This window comes from Parus major, chromosome 5 (assembly GCF_001522545.3).
Source record: "Parus major isolate Abel chromosome 5, Parus_major1.1, whole genome shotgun sequence".
NCBI classification, from domain to species: domain Eukaryota; kingdom Metazoa; phylum Chordata; class Aves; order Passeriformes; family Paridae; genus Parus; species Parus major.
Window position 1 is genome coordinate 20,138,761 of NC_031774.1, and position 26,701 is coordinate 20,165,461.

At 36.7% G+C, this 26,701-nt stretch overlaps 1 protein-coding gene across 11 annotated transcripts in view; it reads right to left on the minus strand.

The window, feature by feature from the left end:
- The window catches only part of LRRC4C (leucine rich repeat containing 4C), a 485,259-nt gene that overhangs the window by 81,675 nt on the left and 376,883 nt on the right, over positions 1 to 26,701 (minus strand). For 6 of the 11 annotated variants that reach the window (XM_015630824.3, XM_015630819.3, XM_015630817.3 and 3 more), the window contains 2 exons: positions 15,698 to 15,783; positions 14,307 to 14,444 (listed from right to left, as the gene is read on the minus strand). The gene's annotated coding sequence lies outside the window, so the exon portion shown is untranslated. Of the gene's footprint in view, positions 1 to 6,428; positions 8,282 to 14,306; positions 14,445 to 15,697; positions 15,784 to 26,701 lie in introns of those variants that run through there. The other 5 variants (XM_015630822.3, XM_015630818.3, XM_015630816.3 and 2 more) reach the window with 3 other exon arrangements.

Here is a 26,701-nt window from a genome sequence, read left to right on the forward strand (position 1 = left end):
ACTTCGTTTGAATCTTGCATGTATTGAGGGAGAGAAAAGTATGGCTCCTCAACCCACTTATTTCTGTCCCTGCAAAGCCTCTTCTAGCTTTTAAAAGCTAAACTATAGGATTTTTGTTAAACTGATTGTATCACTTTAACATATTCATTCATTGACATACATAATCAATATGCAGAGATTACATCATCCTAAGGACTGAGAATTCAGACCTAAAATATGTAATTTTAAAAACAGTGCTCCTGTTAATATAAGATGAGGTTTTGCTGTGGCAGTGAGATTAATTCATCAATTATTCCATTACACACTGATGAAAAAGATGCTCTAACACCTGGAATGTCAGCAGGGATGGCAAAGGAACATGGAACCTTTGGAAATTTTGAAGCTTGTAGCATATTGACTCAAATGGTATTTGGATCATCTTTTTATATCTGTATATATAAATACTTATTCTATTATTTATTTCTGTAACTAAAGAAAAAAACAAAAAGAGACCCACAGCACAAGATCAGTCCTGCTGAAGTAGTTACTAAATATCTGATTGAGCTGCAGCAAAACTGGGTTTATGTTCTCACAATGACAGAAGAAAAATTTAAAAGGAATTAAACTGGTTGCATGGAAGGGTCGCTACAGAACCAACTAGCCCATACCCTTTACAATGTTAAATGATGACAAAAAAAATGGGCATTAGTGAATAGAAAAACCAAACAATTCTTTTAATTAATTCCTGCAAGACAGAAATCTCACTTATACCAGTTCATGGAGAGACTTGTCTTATATGAATAGTCCACTAACAGCTGTTTTTGGAGATTAACAAAAAAGTAAAATGTTGGCCTATAGCTGATGAAGATCCAGAATGAGGAAACTTTCATCCTCTACTCTTTACCATAATAAGTTCCAATCAAGACAATGGAATCTGATGATCTTCAGCAATTGGATGAGTGGGCATAGAGCATGAGAAGTGAGTACCCCCCATGCAGTCACTGATGGCCATCTTTCTACCATTGCAAAGATTCTGGGGTAAGTTGAAAGTACATGAACAGAATTAGTGCATGCTTAAGGTCTTAAGATAGTCTTCAGCTTAAGATCTTGTTTAAGGTGTGAGGAAACTCTCACTCTTGCTGCACCCCCACACTGAAAACCAGGCTCTTTGTGTGCTTGGCTTTATTTCCCATGTAACATGGCATGGGAGGGAAGAGATTATTGCCATGAAAGTGAAGAAAGGCTTGGAAAGAAAATCAAAATGCACTGCAGATCTGAAGGACACTAATATTTTCTGGAACTTACTACCACAGTTTTTTAGCATCAGGTCAGATCCCTTGGGTATTCATTCTTATATGTATGGTGAAATAAAAGCCAACTCCTGAATCTTCTAGAAGTCCGCACAAATATAAAAGGAAATTACATTCATATTTCTGAGAATTATTTTAATGCACAGGACTGTATGAATCCCATAATTCCAGAGTTGTCAACTAACTAATTCCTTAAACACAAAGAGCATTACTGAATGCTCTGAATTGCTGCTGTTTTGCAGAGAAAACAACATTTATTTAACTTTACTTGCTGTGAAATTTCTGAGTAAGTTTTATCTAGTCACAAGTGAAATTGTTGATGGAGTCTTTTGCTTTTTTTTGAGGGTGGTTTGTTTCCTTTTTAATTCTTCTGGTTCCTGGTTATATTGCTCCCCCACAGTCCTGACATAACAAGTACAAGCTTGGCAGCAAAACTATGGTAGATTTTATTTGGTGGTCTGATGCTGCCTCTCTCCCTTTCATGAGAAGCAAAGGTAAATCTCAGCACTGTGAAAACAAAATTTCAAGACTTATTACAGTGGTATTCATATTTAAATTTACACAAGCTATGGTATATACCTGAAATGCATTTTAATATGCCCAAGGAATAGATTCAGTCCTGGAAAGTTCATTGTTGCTTCTAATTGTCAGTGACTGCTACATTTTGCTTGCCCGCAGCTATCCAATTAACATATCACCACTACAGAAAATATTCTAATATGCTCAATGTCCTAACAACAAGTCTCACACTCCACTTCTATCCAACAATCTCCTTCTAATTTGGTTTCCAATAAATTAGCAAATATCAGCAAAGAGCATAGGCAGATATGCCATCAGATAATGCAGCCTGCAAGCACCTTTTCTATTGCTGTGCAAAGTTCTTGTGGAGATATTCCTGGTAGTTTAGAATGTCAAGAGAGACACGGAGAGAGAGAAGGAAAGCACAACTCCAGAAGTGGAAAACATGTAACTTGTGCCCTGAGAGATCGCTATGGCAACATTTAAACAATGAACAGAAAGCCCTGCAGGATTCTGCTCTCGCTTCCTTGGATACCAAATGTAAATCCTGATTCTCTTTTATTGTGTGCATGCACAAGCGTCTGATTTTTGCCTTTTTCACTAACATATAGCAAAGTACCCAGGCCCCCTACCAGGAACTATGCATTAATTCACTTCCATGTATTGCAGCTTGTGAATGTGCAACTGAAACACACCAGTGGCATAATCATCTCAACTCCTGTGTGCCCATTCCTACCCCTTAGGAGAAAAAAAATGGCCATGAAAGTACACTTAAATAACAGGTACCCTTTTTTTCTTTGCAGAATAAAATCATTAATTAAACCACTCTAAATTGTCACAAGCCAATCCCCAATGTCTTCTGCCATGACAGGAGGCAGGATCCTTTCCAAGGGCTGCTCCTTCTCCAAGCTGCTAGACTCGAGCATGCTGCAAGCCTGCCTTCCAGATCAGCATAGCTACTCCTATTCCTAAATCTTTCTCATCTGGGCTATCCTGTGGGGCTGCAGGAGGCTTGTTTTTCCTTATGATTTTCATTCAGCAGCTGGCAATGGGATGAAAGGCCCCTGAGAATGCTAACCCAAAATTCAGTCAGCTTCACTACTCTAGAAAATACTTAGTAGGTGCCAATTGCATATCTTTAAAGTAATTTTCATCCCAGACTGAAAATGACATTAATTCCAGCACCCTTCCCTCTCTCCTTGTTCCCTCACCAGCAATCAGGAACAAAAGCCTATCTCCAAGCCAACACGAAGCCACTCTGGCTAGACTGAGATGGAGGCTCTCTCATGCTGCTGCTGTGCATAGACTCCTTCAGTGAATGGACTGCAACTTGGATAGCCTGGCTTGGGATTTTGCACCAGCACCAAGCTCTCTCAAAACGTGCTAAAATCCTGCCCTGAGCCCCATCCAAAATCTTCCTTCCTCATACTGCAAGAGCAAGAATCTTCATGCCAAATGGGAGACAGCTTTTTAGGTCACAGGCAAATAATCTGAAAGCCTACATATAGGAAGCCATAGCAACACCTCTGGAATCCCTTTGTTTTTCTCCAGTCCCACACAATTGCTTGTATTGGCTCACATCTACAGCATTTTTTCTTGGGTCTCACCTAATCTGAAATCCCATTTTTCACTTGTCAGCGGTATCAGGCTGGGAGATATTGTGACACAATTTGCCGCTCCAGCAAACTGAACCTGCTTCAATTCTAGATCAGTACAAATCATTCCTGACATGAGAAAAGACACAGACCAGCCACCCCCTTGCATTAATAACTTACACTTTGCCTGAAGTTTGAGGTATGTGATCTCTGACCTTCTGGAAAGCAATCACACCAAACATATCAGGACCTTCCAATGCAGCTTTATCTTTCCTCCTGTACAAGCATCTAGTGCCCAAATATACACATAATGGCTCCCTGTACAGTGCCAAAATCCCAGCTGCCTAGGGTCACTACCAAAAATACCAGCCATGGTTTGAAGAGGAGACAGCCTTAAGGACCAACATATGCCACTGAATGACACACCTGTGCTCAGACACCTGTGAGGGAAGTAGCAGACACAGCTCCAGACTCTGAGTGTTGCTTCTCACGTAGCTGGATGTTTGGATGAATGTTTATTATTGACTGTTTATTTTATGATTAGCCCTTTGGGCTCTGGATAAGCCTCAGCACAAATTCCAAGAAATGCAATACTCATTCCCACTTTGTTATTGAATGAGTTAAACTCTGGGTTGTTCCATGTGTCTTTTGGCTACTGTATTAAGTGAATGATTCACTGAAGTGTGAAACTGTTGCCTCTTTGGAAGCAGACACACATCCCTAGCTTTTTAATGTTGACAAGGTTTGCCTATTTCAGCCCAAACTGGTGACTAAAATTTCCCAGTGCTTCCTTATCATGTCAAGAAAATACTCCTGCTAGTTATTGTGCAAAATGAATGGGGCACCTATGACAGCTTTCTATCGTCCAAAACTGGAGCTGCTCTATCAAATTTTCTGTTTATGTGTTCACTTGACAGCAACCCAGGGAAAAGCTTGGAGATGCCTTTTCCTTAGCAAGCTTCTTTTTTCCTTCAGTAATTACTGAGCAGCAGCTTAACATAAATTTAGCTTTTCTATTACAGCAACTGCTGATGTAAGTGTAGCCCACAACAGGGCACAGACTTATCATGATACATGAAGGAATGAACAAGAGAGAATTTTGCACTTTTTTCAGTTGCTGACAAACTTATTACCCATTTAGTGTCCCACCAGAAAACATGGGTCCAGAGGAAAAAGAAAAAGGAGGCTAAAGCACTTCACACTAAAACAATTTAGCTATATTGAGAAAGATGAAAGTAATTGGAGGTGGAAGGAACAATTTTTGCTGTGCCTGCTTCCTTCTTTTTCTGAACACAACTGCACAAAGGGTCTGATTTGTTCGCGTGGCCAAACAAAAACTCCCAGAGATTTCCTTAGGAGCAGAATTGCTCCTATCTTAATCCTTTTCAAGTAGCCAATGTTTAAGAGGCATGACCTCAAAGCAGAAGCACATGGGACACATTTGAGAGGCAGAAGTTCTCATTTCCATTATGCCAAAAGATTCAGGACATTTACATGAAGAAAACAGTAGTGATATAAGTGAATGAAGGGGAAAAAGGGAGGAGGCTAATAATGGTTTATGCATTTATCCAGGGAAATTACAGCTTTGTTTTGTGTTGTTTCATACAGGCAGCTTGTGAAGTGAGAAATGCTGCCAGAAATTAAGAGCTAAAATCTGGATCTACCAACACTTCTTTCCTTCCTGACTGCTCTCCCCTTCACCAGAATATTGCTGCTAGGGAAGAGTGGCAAAGCTAGTTCTGCACCTTGCCTGCCAAAAAAAAACCAAAACAATAAAACCCCATTTCTATTCAATGGCTCATTTAATTAGCTGTTTCTCCCTCTCATTCTGCACCAGTTTTGGCCTAATCCCTTCAGCTGGAGCCTTAACATGTGAAGGCTGAGGTTGAAGAGGGCAAAGGTGAGGGAGGACAGAAGGGAAAGAAAGAAGAGTCCCTACCCACGAGCTATGCAGTCATGCCAGGTGAGGGGACGGAAGTAGCGCTCTTCCCCACAGGAAAACATGGACCTCTATTTTAAACATCATGTTATCCTCCCTTTATTCCACACTCCCACACGACATTTCTCCAGGAAGGGAGAGATATTTACTGGTCCATTACACATTATTGCTAATTTGTGAACCCCAGCATTTACAAGCCACTTTTTAATTATTTTCATTACCACCATAATAATAATAATAATAATAATAATAAGGTCTCCTGACATCTTAGAGTCCTCTCACTGCTTGTCAATCCAAGTAAATCTCTTTCAACTGCCATGAAAGTCCACGGGGACCCTGAAGGATTCACCACAAAACCACAAAGAATTTCCTAGGAGATCCGGAGGGCATGGGTGGCCAGTACAGCAGTTCCCTAAACTCCTCTTCAATAGAAGAATGTCCTCTCTCTGCCTGTTACTGTCCTTTCTTAGCAATGGAGTGTAAAACATGTCAATTCTCTCACAGCTGCATCCTCAAAATCCATTAAAAGCCCCTGCCCCACACCCCCCACTCCCGCCAAAAGTCATCCTTCACCCCCCTGCTTGATTATAAAATGCTCCTGTTAATACACCATATTGATCTGCAATGTCAGACTGGATACCTGCATTCAAATTAGAGCCTTGAACTATTTAAACACTTAGTAAACAAATAAATCTCCTCTGTGCACCTAATTCCATGCAACTTGCATCCGTTTGTAGAGACTGGGCAATCAGGCAGCACCCCCCCCCCCCTAACTGCAAGGGCTTTCTCAAAAGATTTCTTAGCTAGTGAACATTTACAAATGCTACAGAGACACACGGGCAGGTGTCTGCAACACCCTACCAAGGCTCGAGTTTTAGGAATTTGAGCTACTGTGACAATTCAGTTCTAGCCTCATTCCTTCCCTTCTCTCTTCCCAACCCCCCCTCCAGCCATTATCAAAATACAGCCAGATTCTTTATGCAGGTGGGGGGAAAGACAGAGAAAAGAGGCACAAGGGTGAAAGAAGAGAGGCAATGGGGGCACATTTCCTTTTCCAAAAAATAATAAAATGGAATGTGTACTCACTGTATCCTCAAAGACTATCCAGCTGGAAATCCGAGTGATTATGAAAAACCAGGGTGGGGGAGGGGTTAGAAAACTATTTCATTTCAGCAACCAAACCAAAATTAAAAACAAGAAAGAAAATTAAAGAAAAAGGATATCCAATTGCAATTTCCCAGCAATTTCAGTCCATACAGGTGCCAATCCAACCCAGCATTGCTGAACTCTCCCCCTCTGGCAATTTGCTTTCTTCTTCTCTGTCCTTTATTTTCTCTGTGGCTTTCAACTTTTCTGCTTAAAATTTCTGTAGTGGCAATGTCGATGGTTACCTTCACTGAAGAACAGTGGCTTAAAATAACAGGAAAAAAACAGAAATCCTTGAGGAGGATGAATGGTCCTTTTCCTTTCTGAAACTTTTCATTCCACTGTGGATTGTTTGCCTAGTTTCCTTTTTTTGAGGTTTTCTGCCTCTCTGGCTCCACTGCTCCCCATTGCTCTCTATTTGCTTTTTCTCTGGAGAGCAGAAATAACTGTATTTCCTTTTAAGCAATCCTCCATCCGTATTCTTTTAATGTAATTTTGTTGTGACACTTAAGATCCAGGTCTTGCCAGGCAATTTTCTTTTTCCCCCTTCTTTGCTGCACTATCAATTATCCAATCCATGTGTCTCCACATTAGAATGGGGATTCCCATTCTTCTTTTCCTCTATACCCCCACACTCCTTTAGAAAAGAATCTCCTTTTGCATTGAAATTTTTATTCCTGTCTGTCAAAACAATAAACTTTTAGTCTCTCTCCCCCCTCTCCAAAGATCTGATTAGATTTCCAATCACAACCCAGTGCGCAATTGGATTTTTGATTTCGGCAAGAAGCCAGCAATCCACAGCATCAGCACCCTCTCCTTGTTTCAAACTCCACGTTATATCCTTTTGCCTTCCCTCCAACTCCTCTGCATTTTCATAATTTCACATTAAATTAAATGAAGGAGGGAGGGAGTAGAGAAAAATTCAAGGTTCCCACCAGCTGTCAAGAATAAATCCATCACCTCGTTATTTTTTAAACACTTGGGATGGGTATTTTTAACGCCCACTCTCGCCTTCCCCCCACCCCCCTGCTTCTCAAAATCCTTCAGACGTTAAAACTCCACCGATGGGGCACGAAGAAACCCGAGAATATGTGATTTGTCCTCTCAGCTGTAAATTTCAGAAGCACACTTTGCTTTTCATTTTAGCTTCCTCTCCATCTTTTGTCCAGCAGCTATATGAATCCAGAAGCAGCGTAGACGGATAAACTTCTATTTCTTCTTTGAGGAGAGAAGGAAAGAGAGACAGGAAGAAGGATAAAAGCTCTCCCGTCTCTGCCTCCCTTTTCCTCCCTTTCTGTGTTTCAATGCAGGTCTGATCTCATTTCCAAGCTGAGCCCGGTATATTTCAGATGTACAAGTTGGATTTCCCTTCTGCACAGCAGTGAGTTAGTCTCCCATCTTCTTCCACATGCCAGTTATCTTCCCCCTTTTCTTCCTTCCTTCCTGCCTCCCTCCCTTCCAAGATGACACAGTCCCAGGAGCGCAGCCGCTTCTTTCAGCTTTTAGTTTCATCCCTGACATGCATAGCCCTTTGCACAGCCGAAACGCTTCCTTCCTCCTATGAGCTGCAGCTTGAATTCTGCCCGTGTGTGCATGTAGGGACGCATGGATGTGTAAATCCAGTTCCTGACAGCTGCTGCTGTTGCTGGGAGTAGCTCCGCTTTTCAGTCGCTCTGGCTTTCTGTTACTCCCCACCTTTCAGAGGCACCCTAGGATTTGCAAATGTCCCAGGGCCGGTCTCTCTAGCTACCCTCCTCCTTCTCCCCTTCCGTTCTCTCCCTTCTTCCTCTCTTGCAGCTTATTTTACTATTTTTTTTTTTTCTTTACCCCCTCTCTCCTCTTCTTCTCTTCCCCCCCCCCGCCCCCTTCCCTTTTTCTTTGCTTGTGATCAGTAAAATACAATTACCCAATTACCTCCCATCATCTTAGCACTGATTGGTCAATTGCATTAACACTTGATGTCAGGGAAGGGGGCCGGGAGCTGCTCCGACGTGGCATTGCTGCCACCTGCTTGACAGACTGGGAACAAACTCAGGGCTACCTTCAGAAATCTCCAAGTCGGAGTAATTGAAAAACAAGGGATCATCTTAAGGAAAGGAATGTCAAAACTCATTTTCTTAAAAGCCTGCCTGATTCTGACAGTTCAACCAGTATTCGCAGGTTCCAGCCTAGCTGCTGAGGCAGGGTGAATGACAGCAAAATGAAACGGTGTATAAAGTTGTCTTTGCAAAAGAAGTACAGGGCAACCAATATTCACAGGTACCAGCTCTGGCCACAGATGCAGAGGAACGATAATAATATGAAACAAGGTATAAAGTTATCTTTGCAAAAACTAAAACAGTGAATACAATTTGCATTGAAAGAAAATCTGTTTTCCAATTACAGAAAACAGTGTTTGTTTAAAACTTGTATGCACATACAAATTACCTAAAGCTCCACTTTGGCCGTTTTTCAAGGGCAAAAGCCCTTTGAACGGCTGCAAGGTTTCAGTGAGTTTAAGTCATACCTTCAGTAAGCTGTGACAGCAATTCAACAATGCAATGTCTAGGCTTGCCTATCAAATCTGGCACAGTTTGATTAGAATGACTTCTGACATGCAGTTTGGAGTTTTCTAAACCGGCTCCCCAACCTGGGTTCCTGAAGTACTGACTTGTTTGTTATACCTGATGTGTGTTATCTAAAGTGCTCAGAATTGGGCTTGCATCTTGTTTCTCTTGAGGATCTAAGTTCAATGGAAATATTACAGAAAATTTTGCACACATGAGGTCAAACACACTACTGGCTTCATAGAAACTGAATATGGATGATGTATGTGCTGGCATTTGTCTCTCTCAAAATCAGAAAGATATTATTTATAGATCTAACTCCTCCACGCAACCCCCAAAAAAGAATAAGTCAGGTGCTTCAATGGTAATTATAGCAAACTTCAAATATTAAGCAGTAACACTGAGTTATTCCATGCATATAGTAATATAACGAGCTCTTTACTCAGTCCTCTCCCAAACAGTCAAGATATGTTTGGTGTCCTTACTCAGGCTTCAGCTTTTATATGAAATTGACATACTTGAAAATAAAACAGTTTAAGTTCCATGTCATATTAGAAGTTTTTCCAGAACTATAAAATCCATAAGCTAGCTGAATCCAGTCAAGTAACACTTACTGAATCATTAACATTGACTTTCAGATTTATTCTACTGACTCAACAGGCTTTCTGGTGAGAAGGTCCTACTAGATATAAGTTAAGCAACTGCAACCAGGCACATTTAGTATCTGATCATTCTATCCCTGAAATCAGTGGCAAACACAAATTACCTGCAATGGGTAAAAGGCTGAGTGCGTAGCAATAATAAAAAACTCAAACCTAACCATCTTTCAAAAATGCTAAAAAAGTCTCTGGGTTTTTTGGGGGAAGGTCGTGAGTGTGGTAGGAGATGAAGTTGCTGACAAGCAACAATCTTTTTCTCAGTTGGTGAGCTTATTTTGTTCCTGTCTGATTCACTGATGCTGCTGGAGTATTTTGGGTCTACAAACATCTTATGAGAGTCTTTTTCTTTTTACTACTCAAAATCCGAAAAACACAAGGTTGTTTCTTTTCCCAGAAGGATAAAAACATCACAGTCTAATCTGTTTCTTACACTATTTTTTTCAAAAAGTTCCTGAAAAATTTCCTGCTATTAAAGAATCTGTGAGTGAAAGGGAAGGTTTCTATAACTGAATTAAACAAATATAAAGGTGTCAGGTGCAGAAGATACACAATTTTGGGCATCCAGTTATAATCTAAGTCACAAACGTCTGCTATTGCTATAGTATCTCTCTTGATACAAACTGATATTTATGGTAGAAATGTGCATATTTTCAAACGACATCAAAATACACATTTCTAACAGATAACTGCTTAAATAGATTAAATATCTATATACAAAGATAATATATTTGCTGTCATACATGTGACTAAACTGCAACACGCTCTAGGCTATGATATGATCTCTCTTAAAGTTTGTTATCTTAAATACATCAATTAGGCTTTATCACCTAATAAACATAGAAGATAGTGTGATTAGCTTCTTAGAACATAACTTTATAACAATCTAGTTTGCAATATTTATGGGATGACATTCCACGCTACATGAACTAAATATCCTTATACTAAAAAATTTTAAAAAATAGAATTGCATTATATGTTTTACAAGCATATATGCTATGTGCATGTGAAACCTGTTTAAAACAAATATTTTGGTAGCATTACAATAACTCATTCCTTTATCAAATGTTAAAAGGCTATCATGAACTCTGGAAAGAACAGTTACATTTTTTATTGTTTGTATACTGCCTTCAAACTTGCCCAAACCTGAGTATGGAAGGATAACAAAACTCAAGTGTATGTACTGGCAAACCTTCACATCACAAACAGGAACTGCAGGTTGTTATAAAGATTGTTGTATACATTGTTTTCCTTTCCAACAGACAAGGCCAGTTATAGAAGTCTCTGTGTATGACTAACACTGGAAGAGACCAGTGGAAAAGGGCAAATATTCACAATGCTCAGAAACGTGGCTAAAGCCTAAGAGAAAAGGATTATGGCCCCAAACAAAGGAGAAGAGGAACACTATAACTGAATAAGCATAACCAAATTTTGAGGAAAAAAACAGTAAAACCAGACCGCTTTACTTAAACAAACTGAAAGCAATTGCAACATTTTCCTAAGTCAGTTGACAGCCCTGCCTTCCTTCTAAATAAAAATGAGGAAATCATAAAGAAAACTGTGGAACACAATATTCTTTCTATTTTATTTAGCTTTGCTGACGAGAATCTCTTTGCATATGGAGAGAGTACTTGAATTCTCTTATAGCTTACTACTTTCAAAAGGAAATAAAAATTGCTGACAAACATAGTTTTGATTGCACAGATCTAGGATCAAGCTCATTAATCAATTTATGAATTCAATTCAGATGCTAAAACTCTCAGACTGTATAAAATACATCGTCTATTATCTAACAGGAAGACTGTGAATTTTCTATTGTAACTGGAGCCACAGTACATAATTTCTTGTTTATGTGATTTCACTGATTATTGTTCAATTCTTTTAATACAACAAGCACTAAAATCAGGTGTATAACCATCAGAATTAGCAGCTGACCGATACTGACTCATTTATTAATTTTTATGGGTTTTTTTTCTGATCTTTACCATTCTAGTGAGAAATATTATTTTTGCAGGTAATTTCTACTCAGTCAAAATGGCTTGGAAGAAGTAAAAGATATCTTCTTTCCAGGAAAATCTGGGTAAAACCACAGCACATGATTTTGGCACACAGATGTGTACATGACTGTTCAATAAACTCATCTCTTCATAATATCATAATAACAACTGTTTCTGGTAAAGACGGAACCGGATTGTGGCGTTTGTTGTTTACATTTGAAGGGAATCACATTCTCAAAACTTCTGTATGTTTATTGCATGCTCCTTGTGCAGTTGGGTTAATAGGACAAATTTAGAATTGTTGTACATTTGTACAGATTTTCATCTTCCATGCTAACCATCCATGAGTGAAAACATCTTGCTGCTTAGAGAGACTTTCTAGAATTTCTCCTTATGGAACCGAGTCAGACACTGTCAAAGTTTTCATTATGCAGAGACAAAACCAATTCCCCAGGCTGATCAAGAGGCATTCCCTTGCTGCAGAGAGGCCTAAGAGTGTCCTGGGCTGCACCACACAAAGCATTGCCAACAGGTCAAGGGAGGTGATCCTTCCCCTCTGCTCAGCCCCACAGAGGTCACACCTGGAGAGCTGTATCCAGGCCTGGGCTGCTCAGTACAAGGCATGGACAGACTGGAGAGACTCCAACAAATCATCATGAAGTCAACAGGAGCATCTTTCCTATGGGGAAAGGTTGGAAGAGCTGGGACTGTTTAGCCTGAGAAGAGGGGAATCTTATTAATGTCTACATGTACATGAAGGGAGGGTACAAAGAGGATGGAGCCAGTGGTGGCCAGTGGCAGAAGCAGAGGCAGAGGACACACACTGAAACACCAGAGGTTCCCTCTGAATATCATGAAATGTGTTCTACTATGACAGGAAGAGCACTGGCACAGGTTGCCCAGGGACATTGCGGAGTCTTCCTCCCTTGGTGATATTCAGAAGCCATCTGGACATGGTCCCAGGTAATTTGCTCCAGGTGATTCTGCTTGAGCACTGGGGATGGACTATGTAAAACTGAAAGTTCCCTTCCACCCTTAAGTATTCTATGATTCTGCAATTTAACAGTCCATAGGAGTATTTACATAAAAGGGAAATAAGAAACGTCATACTTAACTGGTAAAAATATTTTTTTTTTCTAAAGTGCTCTTAGTTTCTCTTATTCACCGAGGGCATAAGAGAGTTATGTGCTTACCATTCAACTCTACCCTAGCAGAGGGTCTCTTTTACTTTCTAAAATGAAAGATGCTTTGAGGAAAACAAATATGAGAAAGGAAAACTACTAACTGAAAAAAGGTAAACATTTCCTAATTTTGCTCTTGGAATTATGTTGCAATTCTGACTAGGACATACAAATTTCAAGTGTTTTCACTCTATAACAATTCTGAGAAAAGTACTCAAATCCTGTCACTTTCTTATGCCACTAATTTCATGCTTAGAATTTGGATTTAGAAGAATTCTCTCCTTTCTAGGACTCAGCACCATTGACATTAAGCTGTCGTGAATTCACTCCATAGGGAGGAATAAGTTCTTTGATTTCAATGGACCATCTCCAGATTAATGCAGGTGTAAATGAGAATAGAGCATTCTTCATTTTATATCCATGCCCCATTTAATATGTATTTGGTTTTCTAAATCACACAATTATAAAATCATTGAGGTTGGAAAATGTTAGTAGAGTGAAAAAGAAGGACTGTTTCTTCTAAATTGAATTTTTGAGAATGTAAAATTTAAGAATATAGACAACTAGACTTGGGCAGCAATGATCCATCTGTTTGAAAATAATATCTTTATAGTGTGACAGCCTTTTTTTCCTTCAGTGAATATTAAATAGGAAAAATATGATACTTTGACACAGAGATGAATGTATCAGACATCCTAATTTCTTCTCCTGTGGAGTTATTTTGACTGGAAAAATACAATTTCCACATATTGCAAATTAAATCCTAACCACATATGCTTCAAAACTTTAATGAGAGACAACCTAGCAACCATATTTTCCTACCTTGTCCTTATGTTTAACATACATTTAAAGTGAAATTCTGATACAGGGAAAAGATTTACCATTTAACTTCTGAGCCAAAGAAAAGGTAACATTCAAGGTCTCTAAATTTTCATCACAAAAAGCATAATGGTTTGCTTAAACCATGCAAAGAAAGTTACAGATTTCAATAAATTGGGGAGGAAAAGAAATGTTGCATAGAGAGGGAAAATTGTCAAAGTGGAGAAAATAAGAAAATTTTGTGGTGAAATAACATTTCTGAAGGGGATAACTTTAATTTTAAAGATCTCTTTTCAGGTAACTATAAATAGATTACTCCAACTAAATAACTTCAGTGTGTTCTGTTTCTATGTCCAATGTTGAGGAATCACCTTTACATGAGAAAAAAAATTTTAACTTCATCCTCATTTGTCAATATGAAAAAAATCCCTGTACTTTCATAATGATTTTTTTTTCAAACCTCTTCCTTTTTCTTTTTTTTTCCCTTAAAGTACTAATCACCCATCCTTGGCCACCAGTAAACAATACAAGCTTTTTATTTTTAATTTTTTTTCCAGATTTGTCTAAATTCAAATGGATTGAAATACCATAATGCATTGCATATAACCTGATTTCTTACCGTTGGTGCTTGTAGGACTGCTGCTGGTGACGTGGGCATCAAAAGTGCTATAGCCAGGACTCACTGGAATTGTGTTTCCAGAGGCTTTGCATGATCTCAAGATGGACTGCTTGATTCTCTGCACGCCTGCCACTCTACCTGTAAATAATAAATGGAAATAATACCTACTGCATGTGTTAAACGGGAAGGACTCACCAGTACTTGGATTAGGGAGAGTAAAATCTTCCAGTAGTGTCAGTGTCTGACCTGACCCCAGAATCACCACATGATGTGCACTACACCAGGCAAGGCAGAATGGAAAATATAAGGTAGCAAATAGGGTAAAAACCCATCCCTATAAAATAATTATCATTCTTTTCTGTACCCTAGAAGTCAATACCTGATATTAAATAATTTAAGATCCCTGAGTGTGTTGTAATATAAATGTACATTGACAGATGTTCACTTAAACTAGATGGATGAGAAGTCAGGGAAAAATTTAGGACTTAGAAATGAACAAAGGCAAGAAGCACTGTATTTATACATTTATAAATGTATTTTAAATGTATTTATACATTTATACATGCTCTGGTCTATGATATAGGTTACTTCAAAAATTACTCTTCAACCTTGATTTCTCTGGATTTTCTCATCAGGTGCTCAGCTCTTCCTTCTATCTCCACATACACATTAAAATTCCACATAATTGCAAAAGAATATGAACTACCTAATCATCTTTCAGTATTATCTTAGAGAGATGGATGAAACACTACAAGACAATGATGCCCCTCTTGATGTTCTCTTTGGAATTTACTGGGTTACTGCCACTCCAGAACAGATCAATAGTCTGTCTAGTCCACTGCAGTGTCATTTCTAAAAAGAATAAAAGATTATTCCAAATCAGATTGTTCCATAACTTTCACTTCATAAAGCAGTATAAGTGGAAGAATAGCCAAGACCAATTTTCATTAGATTTGGGATTTGCACTTAAGCGCTGGAAACATTACAAGTGGAAACGGTAACTCTATATTTTGGAGACAATGAGAGGAAACAGGTTTAATATTAATATTTTTGTCTCCATCAGGGCAGGATCCTTTGAAAAGTTCTTAAAAAATCTGTGGTTGAGAACTTTTCTCACTCCTTATTGACCCCACATTAGACATCCTAATAAGAGGAAATGCTGTCAGTCAAAAGCAGTGAAAGTGATGGCAAGAATAATGATTATTCAAAGAGCATTTATTTTTTAAAATTAATTTTTATTATTCCAATTATTATTTTATTTTTATTTTATTAATAAACAAGAATTTATTATTATTTGTTTTTTATTTAATGATCATTTAGGCTAAGTTTTCCTACAAACTCTCTGAACTTCATTCCCAGGTGGAGTTCTACGGTATTAAATAAATATTCACCTTACTGAATCACATCTGATCTTCAAGGTCTAGGGAGGAGTTTCTTGTTAAAGGGATTACTTGTGGTGATGAACAGGATAAAACACCTGTAAGGGATGAAACATTGTTTTAAGAAGCTGCACATCATGATTATAATAATTATTTGAGTGTGGGAAAAAAACCCAAACCCCAGGAGATGATGCACAGAAGACTGGATTTTATCCAGAGTTGTACTAAATGCTTTTTGGTTTTTCAGACCTTCTATTTCTCTCTCCTTGCATTGTTCTCCTAGCTTAGATTGAGACTGCATTTCCTTTAAATTATATTTGCTTTACACTCCTTTGCGCATGTAGGTGGAAATATAAAATATGAAAAAAAAAATCTATCAGAGATAAGGAGCACTACTGGCTTCAAAAATCATAATACTGATAGTCTTTGAACAATAAGAAGGGCCAATATTAAGAAAATTAGAATAAGAGGCTGAAGAAAACTTTTCCAAAAGTTCTTCAGAACTTTTAATGTATAATACATTTTGTAAAAATCAGGAGGTAAAGGGATATGGCCTTTTCCTTAAAATGTTCCAAGTGGGCCTTATTTTCAAAAGCAGCACAGCAATATTTGCTAAATCCAGCTCCAGTTAAAATGTGTTCTCCAAATATGAGCCAACTACAATGAGTCATCACTTTTGGAAAAAGCACTTAATAACTCCATACATGAAGGCACAGATCTGGAAGCAGGAATTAACCACCTATAATCCTAAAGCACATACAGTACATTTTACCAGCATTTCTTTTCTGAGAGAGAAATTTAGAAGAAAATATTCTGTTCAAAGAAAACTTTAATGCAATCTCTCACAAAATTAAGGTTGCAAAGCTGTTTCAACTTCATATTAAAACCTGTCCCAAGAAATATGATAATTAAAGACAAATTAGCTTGTTTTTTTAAATTTAATGCTCCTTGTCTCAGTTTTCTTAGGAAAAGAAATACAAACAAAATATAAATCAATCAACTCTTATTTATTGATATTATAAGAAACAATAAATATATGTTTCCAAAGTGATCTTTTTTTACAGAATTACTTTCCCTTAACATTTCTTCAAGAATTCACATAGCTATTAAAAATCACAGAATTGAATGAAAATTGGTTTCTTTTCCTGCATGACTATTGCAGGTAGAAGAACCAAGGACTGGTTTGTTTCTGGTTTTTTTTAGAGATAGATAATCTATGTACATAGATGTTTATCATGACAAATGGCAATGTTTAAATGGAATTGGCATGGAGGTTTTATGGTCATACAGATTTAAGGAATAGATATTTATATGAAAGAACCTTTCAGAAATGTGTGACAAATAATTGACAAAATTTAGATAAATATTCAAAAATAAACTAGATTTTGGATATTAGAAAGTATATACTTTTAGAGAGATCGATCAGATTGGTCCTTGAACTCAACAGTTTAGGACTTTCAGCTTGTTTGTAGGCAGAGCAGCATTGGCATTGTTCCCATTAAATTAATGTGTTTAAGATCAGAAATTCTTACTGTTCACACAAGAATTTGTGCTTGCTGAAATTCTTCAATTTAAAATTTTCTGAGCAATGTCAGAACACCACAAAACCTGAATTTATTACAAACAAAATCTCAAAGAGATATTTTACAAGGTACTTAAACATGTGGATTTGGAAAAATTTGTGATTTACAGATTTTGTCTAACTGCATTAATCAGCTAACTCCCATATGTTTTCATCTTTAGAAGCCTTCTAGAAAAGAATATTATATTTTTGCTTGTTAATATAACAAAAATTAATAGGTGCTAAATGTTTAAGGTCCATGCATAACCTTGCAGGGGTTAGGAGTAAATCCTATAGGTAGTCAGCACCATCCAGGTCAGTTTAATCATATCAATATTGGTGACTATTCCATTTTTTGAAAGACTTTATTTCTATTCCTTATTTCTTTCAAACAGAAGAAAACGAGCAGCTTGTCACTATGGTATTAGGTGGGAGGCAGTGCATGGCAAGGTATGAGTCAGTCATTAAGCCTGCTGGTCAGTTAAAAAAACCCAAAAATCTCAAAACAAACTACAACTTGTCATAATGACTGGGACAATTCTATGCAGAGGGAATATGCATTAAGCAATTTATTCACAGATGGGAATTTATTTTCAGAATATGCTAATACTAGAACAGGGAAAACATTTGAGATACCTCTTCTGTACCTTGCTGCATAAAATTTCAAATACCTGCATCTTAAACATTCCTACTTTAGCAAACTGATTGATGTTTTCTCTGGACTAGTTCTGTGTTATACCTATGCCCATCCTTGGGATTTGATTCTCTAAGGTATTTAAGTGAGATATTTATAGGGCAACCATGCTGATGAAGACTTCGTATGCTAAGTTCTAAAATGACAAGAATTCCTGCTTTGGTTAAATGAGAGCAAGTATATAAATATATCTCAGCCCTTTGTCACAAAAGTGTGTGGGAGAGGCACATTAGGCAAGGTGCTAGAAGTGAGGGAAGCTCTAACTACTTGCAGCTATGACACATTATTATTCATTGCATGGCGTGTCACTCAGACTGTCATAATGCGCAGCAGGAAGCATGCACATTATCAGTGCTGAGCAGGACTGAGAGAGGCTGCAGGAGCACAGGTCATTTGGGGAAAACACCTCTGTAACTGTCCAGGCACAAGTTTGCTGCTCTTTGTGAAACGGATCTGGCAGCAGAAGCAAGAGGAACATCAACTGGTTACCGACAACCAACAAAATTCATCCATTACAAATGGAGATATATGTAAAAGGGCTTTCTGAGGTGGAGTCAGGATTCTGTATGCAAAATAGTCACTAAATACTATCCAACAAGATATATCAGTCTTGGAGAAAGTGATCTGGACAAAAGAACAGGTCAGATGCACAAACGGTTGCATTGGGTACGCAACCCACGAGTGACACCCATGAGTGTCAGCACAGTGCTTTGCACTGATGAAAAAAGGGTAATCAAGAGAAGGTAGAATCTGCAGAGTCAGAGAAAGCACAAATGGAAAAACCTAAAATCACCCAGGAAGAATGAAAATAAATAAGTCATCAAGTAAGGAAATCAGATATAAGTATCAGGTTCAAACACACACACACAAAACAAATGAGTCGATTAGATAAAGAAGGCAGCCTGAATTTCTTGAATACGAAAACATCAAGTTAGAGATATAAAACATCAAACTCAGTTCTTATGTATTTGAAAACTAACTTTTATGAACAAAAAATATATAGTTTTTTTCTGACAAAAAAATTGCTTTCTTGAGTATTTGCAGACAGTGAATTCACAATGCGCAAATTTATTTTCCAGGCCCATCTCTAAAATGATTGCAATATCGAGATAACTTCTTGAATTTTTCTGCTTCTTTCTATTTTCTTTCCTCCTATACTGCAGCACTCTCTGTTTAGGGATTTTGGTTTTGCTTGACTTTAGAGTCAGGCTTTAGCAGAAATTCAGAGAATCCTCAAACAAACTTACCAGGTCAGAAAGCATTATTGTAGTGCCATCACAACCAGCGATGCAGGGCCTGAGACTTTCAGGCAGCTGGTATCAGCACTTCCAAACCTTATCTATGTTTCACTTATGATATTTCTTTTAGAATACATTTGATGATATGGATAAAATTCACACAGTAATCTTCCTTGTTAGACCAGGAGTTTGAGCAGCGATGACTGAGGTGCAGAGCATTTACTAAGAAACTACTAAGAGAAGCCAATTATCATGTTCCTCTATCAAGAATATCAATTTGCTGGTAGCATTAAAATATTTTAAATATATTTAAATTAAAATTAAAATTATATATATATATATATTTAAATAGAAATATATCTAAAAAATATATTAAAAAATCTATCTGTAAAACCCTGTAAACTTACTACCTTTCAATTAACAAAACACCCACACATTAAGTTGCATTGATGCAGGTCTTTTCATTGCAGTGTGTCTACAGTCTGTGTATAGGAATCTTACAGACCCACAAAACATAACAGCCTCACGACTTCTGGTAGGTGATTCACAGTAGTGCCACAGAACCTTCACATCAAGAGCAAGAATTGGGATTTGTGTTCAGTTTCTTTTAAAATTTTAGTAGGTAAAAGACAAGAATGTCACCCTCAAGTCACCACCATTTTTTATCATTATTCAAAAGACACTAATGTCAACGGACCTGAACAAAAGTTTCTAACTTGATCAGGAATTTAATAATCTAAGAAGTACAAAATATGTTCCTCATTATGTGACCATTTCCTAAGTCACTGAACAATGTGAGAACAGTAAGCAAGCAATTTAGAACAATATGGCTGAGGGCAAAGGTGACATGGGAAGATGAGGATAAATAAATTATAAAAGTGAAAATGAAAGTGAAAACTAGAAAGGATTTATATGTGTTCGTATCTTCATTAAAAAGTCAATTGATTTCAATAAGCATTGCACCATGTATAATTAATTTTTCATAACAATCAGAATTGTTATCGGACAACTTCTAGCAAAATTTGTTATAAAAAACCCCCTCATCTTTACACTTTTTATGGGAGAACTGAGCAAGTTAAGGACAAAGGAGAGAGGGAATATACTTTTGCAGTATGTGACGTTCTTTCTAGAACATTAATGGTTTGGTTTTCGTTGGTGTTTTGTTTTGCTTTGGGGTTTTTTTGGTTTTTTGTTTGTTTGGTTGGTTGGTTGGTTGTTTATTTCAATTAATATTTACAAGGGACAAATTAAATTACAGAGCCATAACCTTGGTGTCATCCAGTCCAGTGTCCTGCTCAAAATATGTCTGATTAGAGCAAGTATCTCAAGGCACATCCAGCAGAGACATACGACACCTACAAGAGCTCACAATCTCTCTGGCATATCTTACCTGTTTTTTAACCACCCCAGAGTTTTAGGTTTTTTTTTCACCTATTATTAATATGAAAACTGGGCACTACAGAGAGAGAAGAAGGGCTCAGGAATGCTGCCTATCCTGTCCTGGGAGCTGAATTCATCATTGCAATGCAATGTCTATTGAATGGGAACCTACTACATGATGTCAGAGAAATAAATAGCATCTGTTATGCTAATCTATGCACTAGAAACGTGCAAGGAATAGAATATTATACTTTTAAATGCAGAATGAAAGTATTGAAAAGGCAACCTTAAAACCAAAACAGTGACATCAAGGCATTAAGAGTGAAGAGAGAACATCTGTAACTCCAGCATCTCAACAAGTTTATTAGCTAAAGAAGTTATGATCTTTATGCAAAATTGTCAACAGGGCATTGTGGGACATCTGGTTTGATTCTCTGAGTTTTGTTGGTATCCTGCTCTTCCATGTGATACTCTGGTGTCCTGTACATATTCACTATTGAAAATCAAGTTAGAAGGAATTATCCTACATAAAAATGCTCATTTCAAATCTCAGTCTTTCAAATACACAAAGTATAATATAATATAATATACTGGTACAGTATAACTTTTACCCAAATGTGTCAGAAGCAGCTGTATTTTCCATTTCAAATTACACTGGATCATTCCAGATGAAACTGGCCTACTTTAGCTTACATAAATTTATACTTTTAATAGATATGGCATATGTTTCTGAATTATTAGAAGTCAGACTAAAAAGACATTTCATGAAAAATAAAATGCAGCAAGTTTTAAAAACTTGATAAAAAGTATATAAAGGTTTTCTAATACACTGATATGTAAGTTTAAAGTAAAATATTTAATCAAAATAAAATTATATAAAATACAAGATTTAGTCATAGGTAACTTTAGGATATAAATATACTAAGAAAGAGATTTACTGAGATTATAAAAAGAACCTACTTTTGAAAGATACTTGAGAAAACTGAGAATGCATAAAATAGTCTGTGGTCAAACACAGTTCATATCTATTGAAATGGGAGGCCAATTGTGTGCCAAGGATTTATTCTCAGATATTTCTAATGATTACCAGCCAGTTCCTACTGGACCTGCTCAAGCAAGTATTCACAGTGGTTTTGTAAGAAAAGCTGAATTGCAGGGCCAGAGGTTGGACTTCAATGACCCCTGTGGGTCCCTTCCAACTCAATATACTCTATGATTCTATATTATTTGTTCACTTATATAAAATGACTGTCAGCTATTCTTGTTTTATACATACATATGTATATGTGTATACATACACTTACTTTGTCTGCTCCATACAAGCTGAGTAAAAATAATTTTGTGCCCAAGTATAGCTGCAAATATTAATCTAGAGAAAATAACTTGGAGATACTGATAAAATTTAGCAGGTATCATATGAGGACAGAGAAAACTAAATTATTGGAAGACATGAAAAATCAACTAGGGATCAGCATATAAATTGAGGTATTTCCTGACAACTGTCATTCTTATGCCAAAGTTCAGACAAGCAATGGAGATGTCTAACTCTGACAGTCTTTCTCTGCTGCCTGCCAGCACTATCAAAGCATCAAGGCCTCTGAAACAAAACCAACTGATTAAAAAACTGGAGCAAAAAGAGACCAAATTGTTTCCTTTTTATCTCATTACCTGTTTATAACAGCTGTGTATTGTAAAGGAGATCTATGTAACTGTTTCATCAAGGAACTTACTCTGTACAGGTTTTGATAAAGGTGTGACCAATGCAGCAGAATGCAGTTCTGGCTATGGATAACTTTCTCCCATGTATATATGACCAAAGACCTGTGAAAGACTATCTGGGAGATTGCAGAGGATGTTTTGACCTATGCCTACTGGGTTGCACATGAATTCTACTAAATGGGTTATTTAAGGAGTTATGATGCCTTATTAACTACCCTTAAAATATCTGCTAGAAGTAATAACAATAATAAAAAAAAATGAAGTCTCAAAAAGAAGAGGGATTTCTTTTTTTATTCCCCAAAAAATAAAAATTATAACTGTAAAAGACAGTCCTGTACCTCCTCTAGAACACAGCTAGAAGGAAAATGTAAGCAAGGCTAACTTGCATGCTTATTATTATAAATCGCCTTGGCACCTGTATGAGTTAAAGCAAAAATGTAGCTTAATTTACAGCAACAGAAGAAAACTGTGGGAGTGGGGGAAAAAAAAATTACTAGCTTTAAGAATACGTAACCACAACTTTCTTCAAACTGCACAGTAACCTTGATTGTGATTCTAGTTCCAAAATGTTCAAATCACCTAACAGAAATAAGCTAACTTATATGTTCCCCATTCCAGGTAAAATCACCAATACATGAGTCAACTCTTGATTTTCTCCTTGCCCTCAATAATCACTCTAATAATACTCAAATCTGTTGCCATGTAATGTTAATTCACAGAAAAAAGTGGTTGCACACAGGCTTGTCCAAACATTTGTATTTTGTATGACCTTAAATTACAAAGTACATATTTTTTGCCCGCATTTCCCAGACTTATTTTAAATCCTGACACATGCAAATCAATTCATCCTTGAATAATTCTCAAGTTACTAGAAAAGTACAAGACAAAATGTAGAAATTCTAATGTCACTTGAATTTGTCATGAATACCCATCTTGACACTAGAATTGGAGTAAAACCTCTGATTTGCACACATCTACTTGCTGGACTAGCCATGTTTTAATAGTCTGGAGGAAGTAAGTTAATTTCCCTTAGCAAAAATTTCAGAATATTTATCTCAGAGTGATTTTGTGATATTCTTGCACTTACTTCTCATGGACTGGCTCCCTCATAACCATAAACAGTTTGTTTGCCTCTTGTAAGTCATTGTCGTTATATTAAGCCACCAGTTAAATTAATTTATTTTATTATAGTTACTCTTTGAGGAAAACAACTCATTCCTGCAATCTATGGGAAAAAGCACTGCTGTTTTGTATTCTGAAAGTCTTAAAAGAGGCTGCAAATAGCAGAAATATATGATGAATATTTTCAAGTGAGAGCGGGAGTTCTGACCAGTCTGTTTGCCATTTCAAAACTAAGAACAGGATTGTACTAAGAATACCAATACAAAAGAAACACTACAATGTAGAAAGAAAGTAATTTTATGAGGTTTGAGTGTAAAAATAAACTTTACCTTGAATCTAGAAGCCCTCTATCCTGTTTTATATTTTATAAAATATAAAAGTTTTTATAAGCTAAAAAGTTTTATATTTAGAAAATTAGTTCCTTTAAGCACGTAGTGTTTTTTTTCACTACCCTCTCTCACAAGATAGCCTGTCATCCTTTTTGATAAGCACTCTACATTCCTCAGGAAGAATTTAGTAGTAGATATTCCACTACCTTATGGTCCAATATTTCAGTCTCTATATTAGAATGAGATTTCCAATAGCAACATAGAAAAATGTGTTACAGTATAAACCCACATCCTACAGAAACCAAGTCCTATATTAACCAACATATCCTGCCCTATTCAGCATGGATAGCCCTTGTTTGCAACAACTTTTCTTACGCTGAAAACTTTTATTGCTCCCCCACTTCCATACCTCATCTTTCTCTTCTTTTCAATGTCACTTGTTTCAGTTCTTTCTGAGATGCCAGTTTTTCTAGACTTTCTTTCTCCTCATTGCCAAGATATGTAATAGCTCCTTTTTGAAGCTGAATTTCAAATTTCATTAAAACCCTCAGAAATCCAGAGCAAAAACAATGCATATTAGATCAAGCAATGTGCCTTTTGTTCTGAAATTATTTTTTTTCAAAATTAGTTTTAATAGAAAGAAAACAAGAGAAAATTTTATTTTGACACCAGTATACTTTTTCTTTTTGAGTTTGAATTTAAGAGGATTAGCTGGAAGATCATAACACATGCATGCATTCATAATTTTTGTCTTTCAAAATGAAGAAGATTTACACAAACTCAAAGGTTAAAATGCCTTTAAATAACCTTAAAACCCTAGTTATTAACAGATACACAATCTGCTCTTAGGAAATAACTTGTTCATATGAAATTGTTTTGCCAAGATTGCCATGTACACATTTAAAAACTACTTGTGAAAATGTCAATCAGTTTATAAGTGTTTTGTCCATATCATCAAGTACTTCTGGGTTATTTTCCACATCATATTATGCATTGCTTTGTGAAATTCTTTGTTAAGTGACTCCCAAATTATTCTAGATAACACAGCTATTATTTTGTTATTCAAATGGTTCTGTCTGTACTTAACATTATGATTTTTCATCCAGTTTTAATTTGTTTGGTTTCCATTCATTTTTCCCATCCAAAGTTTGGTATTAAACACAGCACTGTGTCTTAGAAGGATGAAAGACCACATACCACGACTTTAATCACACTTGCTTAAATTCACATCTGAAAAACGCATTCCAGATGCCCATATTTGTAATTTAGATCAGCAATTTAGGACAGAGAGAAAAAAAAAAAACAATAAATATTATAGCAAAAAATGAAGATGGAAAAATGTCACTATATGTGACTCAGATGATGATTTTCAACTGTTCGTTCTACATTTGAAATGAGACAAAGTTGATGCATGACAAGGTACAAACAACCATTGCATGCAACGATGTCCCTGTCATTCCCATGAAAATGCCTGTGTGGGTTTAATTAGGACAGAAAAACTACTCTCTGAAAATATCTTTAAGTATATTACTCGGTTTAATAAGAGCATTAGAGATGAGTACCATCCTACAGTGCTTTTTCAGCACTTAGAATACATGACTTCTAAAATCTTAAATAGAATGAAGACCACATAAGCTCTGTAACTGAATTTTAATGACTAAAATGTCTGTGGAGAGAAAGTGAAAAATAAAAATACTGTTAGTCAACTCATCACATCATCACTGATCATAAAACAACTCAAAAACCTGAGTGTATCACTTAGGCCATACTATCTGAATAAGCATATATAGAAGAAATTATATGTCACATTCAGCTGGGATCACACTGACACTGATATTTTCTGTGAGGGAAGCCACATCTCCACTTATACAAGACTGAGCTCTGATCTGTTTTCCATTTTGTAGATTTCTTTTAACAAGTTAATAAAAGCAAGTGTATTCTTGTAAACTTAATCATTCTAGGCTGTTCTGGGAAGTCACAAAAAGATTCTGATGTGCACACTTGCTGAGTGCACATAAGAAGGAAGCAAGGACTACTTCCCAAAAAAAGGCACAGGGGAAAAGAATTCTGAATATCTTATACTCTGTGTGATCCTCAAACCCACTAGTCTTTAAACAGTAACTTTTGGTACCTACAATTCTAACCAATAAAATAATTGCAAAATAATTGAGTTCATCTCCGTGACTTTTTGAATATTTCCAACCAGTAGTTAAAATTTGTAAATGCCAACTCATAAATCAAAGGTCAATCAGGGTCTTGAGAGCTGCGGTATTCAAAAATACTCCACAACTTTGCATCCAAGGCTTGCACTAGGAAACCCTTCAGTGTCCTACTAAATCCCAGATTTATTGGACTGCTCGATACATTTAGCTTCATTCAGTCTTTTCTCCTTTTGATGGACTTTCAACTGTAAATAAATTTTTTAAGGATTCCTGTTTCTTTAGTTAATGCAGTAATGTTAACATGACAGAGGCTTTTTAACTGAGAAGGAAAGTTTTTCTTCTGCTGTTAGAAACCCTATTCTAAGTTTTACATTTTCTTGCATTTTATATACAATTAAACTAATTCACTGCAGAGTTTTAATGCTGTGTGAGTCATACCTAATTGCAAATGTACACTCTTGGAAAATCTAGTCCAAACACAACGAGACATTTATGATCGTAGCAGCTCTGTTTTGTATTGGAAAATATTTATAGGGAAAATATTCACATTAGCTACATTTCCAAACCAAAAAAAAACCCACAAAAATCACCAAACACCAATAAGCCCACCAACCCCTCCCCCCCAAAAAAAAAAAAACCAAAACAAAACAAAAAAAACCCAAACAAAAAAAACACCAAAAACCACAAAAACCCAAACAAAAAACCTCTAAATAAAAAAGCCCAACTAACCAAAAAACAACCCAAATGTCCCCCACAGTCCTTAGGAGGATAATGAATATTGTCAGTGAAAAGCACTTAGATTTGGAAGTTC